We start from the raw sequence: 4,501 nt of genomic DNA, 5'->3' as shown, positions 1-4,501 counted from the left end.
TTTTGTTGGTTAGTGGGAAGAACATTTTATAGTTGGAAGAAAGCATCTATATATGACTTTTGAGTTCAAACACTGTAGGGTTCCTTGTCTCCAAATCTTAAGGCAAGTCTCAGTAAAGGATATTTCTACTTGTGATTAATAATTTTATTTTAATTAATTTTACCTCTTTTTATATATTTCAAGATTACTTAAATGGAAATTAATTTAGAAAACCAAATAAAGGAAAAACGATAGTACAAAATGTAATATAATATAAGAGAGAAAAAAAATGCGCATATTTAATTGAAACAAATTGAATTGTAGGTAAGTAGCATTAACTGCCACTCGATTAATTCTATTCTGGATTCAACAAATTAATTGACTACTATTAATTATAAAGTTAAACTTGTTGCATTAAAAATAAAAAACCTTACTTAATTAGAAAAGATAAGTATGCGTAACCCATGAAATTTAATATATTGGAAATCTAAGGTTGAAGGTATACAATAATTATTTTCATGCATATGGCCGAATATGACAGAAAGCTGAAATCATCGTCAGGAATAAAGAGGGTGAGAGATTCCTTGCCAGAAACGGACCACACAATACTATATCGTCTACCATATCTCAAACAACCAGCAAAACTTTAAGAAAATTATCGAACTTAAGTAAAAAAATATTACAATATCAATAATCTGAAAAAAAAATAATAATATAATGTAATAACAAAAATATTTACCACTTGAAAAAAATATATGAGAAACAAAACCTTAAACAAATTATGTTAAAAATAACATTCAATTCACGAAGAAACACAAGAAATTGTACGGTAGAAAAACCTCTTCAATTAAAAAGAGTAAAAAACTACAGGAATCTAATGATATTACTTAAATCTAATATAATTAAAAAAAATTTACAACAATCACAATCCATCAAAAAATTCTACACAAATTTCTTATTTCTCCTTTTTTTTTTTTTCAAAAATTATAATATAAATTTTTATAACTTTGATCAGGCGTAAAGTCAACAAAAACTTAAATTAAGTCAACAGTCGCCTAAAACTTAATTTTCCACCAAATTAGAATAAAAAACCTCAAAAAAAAAGCATGATCATCCCTAAAATAAACTAAAATAAAATGAGCATTATATATACCTAAAAATAATAAATAGAAAAACAAATCTAATTGTGACACCTTGATTAGTGAAAGCTTTAACAATTTTAGTCTTCAAAAGTTTTAATAAACCAATAACATAGAGAAAGTGAAAGAGAGAATAAGAGAGTTAAATAATTTTAGGGATAAAATCATAAAAAACAAGTGAACGTAAAAAATAATGAAGAGAGTTTTAAACTTTTATATGATGTATGCGTGGAATATATATATATATATATTATTATATATATATATATATATATATTATATATATATATATATAGTAAGTTTTTATGAGTTTGGATATATGTATAATATTTTTATTTTTTTTTATTCAAGATAGGTCTGGATTATATATTAATAAAAAAAATTCATCGGACCTATTTAACAATTTAAAAAAGAAAATGCCAGGCCTATCCTCTAAGGGACCCTCTAAGGGGCTGGGTCCGCTGTTATATAATATAAACGTATAAGCAGCCAGTGGGAAGTGCATTAGATTAATGGATATTAATGTAATGTCTCGTATTTCATGTAAGACAAGATTAGATGGATTATATATGCATTTAATGAGGGCATTAGAATATAAAGTTTAATTCGACTATCAAATATTTATAAACAATAATGAATAGTTGGAGATTATATTGTTTCGTTAGCATGAGTTTCATTACAGCTGATAACTTCAAATTTGCATGCATCAAATACGCATAAAGTTACTAAAATTATGAGCTTTCTTTCAGAGTGATCATATAAATTGGACACGATGAGATATAACAACTATATTTTTCATAATATGTGTGTGTATAATAATTAAATAATATAAAATAAAAGGATAATTTGAACACAATTGCGTCATAGAAAAAGGTTAAATCAGTTTTATTAACTATTTGAGATTCATTTTTTTAAACTTATCCAGAAACTGGAACAACCTCACCAATGCTGCTCTCTCAAACTCAAGTGATAAAATCGATTAATTTGAAGCACTCCACTGTTTAAAAAACTATTAGAACACTCAAATTTGGGCTGTTTGATACTTTTACATGTTTCTTGATTCTTCTTTTCTTTTTCAAATAAAAAATAATCTCAAGGTTTTGTACTTCTAAGGAGTATATAACATTTTTACATCGTAGTTGTGTTTATTTAAGTGGTCTCACAGCCTAGCTCTCGTCTTTCCTATAGTATATTCGGTTAATACAACATTATTTATCTAATATTTCCACTTTGGCTTTGCCATTTTCTTGAAAATTCCCCTATTTGATCGCAGAAATTCCGTGTTTAATGCAATATATATATATATATAGAAGCCCGATGGATCTGCTGCCTTAAATTTTTTAGTTGTTTCCCAATCTCAAAGATTCATGAAAGTTACAAGCAGCACAGAGAATTTAAAAAAAATCTTAAAAAGACATCATACAACTACACATAAGACAAGCACCTTTGTTGTATAAGCAGCCTTGGGAAGTGGAATCATGAAAGTCACAAGCAGCACAGAATGTAAGACCATTTTGTTAAAGCCAGAATTTAAAAAAATCTAAAAAATACATCATACAACTTACACATAAGACAAGCACCATCTGTTGTATAAGCAGCCCGTGGGAAGTGGAATATACAATTCAATAATCCAATATTAAATGAAGTAATGATGCCACTAGAATTAGGGTAGATTATTGTACCAGATCAGACTGCAGGACATATGGATTGAATAAGTTTGAATTTACTCATTTGGAATATAAAGACAAATTTGTTGATAAAAAATTTTACAATAATAAATAGAGAGTTGGTTAGATTCTATGCTTCGTTAGCATGACCGGAGTTCTTTTTATAGCTGATAACTTCAATTTCTGCATGCATAATCACAGATAATGGCACTTAATTAATATTACGAGTTTTCATATCATTATTATATATATTAATAATTAAATTAGTTATACATACAAAACTATGTATACAAACTGATGTAACATAACTTATTATTTAAAAATTATTCATCTATATTTATTGAACATTTATAATTCTACATTTTACATGTATACACATTCCTTTTAACATCTTTTTGTATGAAAAAACTTGTATAAAAGATAAATTAATAAGGAAGCAAAAAGTTAATTTCAAAACTTCAAATAATATAGTTTGAAATTGAACACAATCTCATTATAAAAATAAGGTAAAATCAATTCCTTCTTAAATATTGAGATTTATTTTAAAATTTCATCCAGAAATTTGAATAGTAAAATAACGCGGATGCCACCGTCCAAACTCAAAGAATCTTAGTTCTCGCATAAAAACATTGAAATAAACGGTAATATAATTTTATCGAAATAAAATTATTTACTACGACATCATTGATTTTTTATATCTGTTGTAGAAAAGGATAATCTCTATATACACTTTGGCCCTGAATATATTTTCCTCTGCAAAACAAAAGTGAACTATCAAACATGGCTTCCCAATCCACCAATCTCTTCTTGGCCTTTCGCCTGTGCTTCGCGCCACACCACGATCTTCGACTTTCTCTAACGTCAAATATCAACCGAATAAATCTCTCTTTTTCTCGAGTAAGTTCTTTGATGGTTAAATCTTGATGCATGAACATATAACAATGGAGGGTAAAGAATACAGTACACGTAAAACCAAAGAATGAGAAGGAAAATATTGATATATATACGCCTTATAGTTTGAGTTTTGTTTTCACTTTTACCATATAGAGGAGTAATCACTTCAGGGTAGCCATGCTGTATATTTCATGTTGATGGCAGCGCAGTGTACTCCTTTCAAGAATTGATAATTTGTGTTCTCATTTTATATTTAGGTGTTTGGCCTCCGCCTTGAAGACAAACGAGTTAACTTCAGCATTTGCCCACGATGTAGTAACAGCAGTTCGCATCGGAAAAATCGCATCCTAGGTAAGATGTTGAAAGCACTTCTCTCATCTCTTCCGTATCAACTTTTGTGTGTGTATTAATATATTGAATTTCAAATGAAAAATCTACTGTTTTATAATAATTAATTATTATAGTAAAAAAAAAATTAAATCACGAAACGTCACAAGTCACAAGAATACAAACAAAACAATAGATAACATTAGTTTTATTTAAAGTCGTATAATTCTCTGCATCACATAATTAGTACTTGGTAGCTAGCTAGGGATACACAACTAATGTCTTCAAAAATCTAACTTAATATATCCTAGTTAAATTAAACGAAAATAAAAAAAAAAAGACAAATCAAATTAAATATAAATTAAGCAAATATCATAACTTTATTTTGATTATATTTCAGCATAATATTTTTCAAATTTTACAAGTTTTAATGATGTCTATTAGTAAAATTTTCTGTTCAACCTATATGCAGACGTGTTGCACAATGACTAACAA

The sequence above is a fragment of the Pistacia vera genome, unplaced genomic scaffold (genome assembly GCF_008641045.1).
Source record: "Pistacia vera cultivar Batoury unplaced genomic scaffold, PisVer_v2 Contig223, whole genome shotgun sequence".
In the NCBI taxonomy this organism is placed as follows: Eukaryota; Viridiplantae; Streptophyta; class Magnoliopsida; order Sapindales; family Anacardiaceae; genus Pistacia; species Pistacia vera.
Note: the sequence above shows the minus strand (reverse complement) of the source record.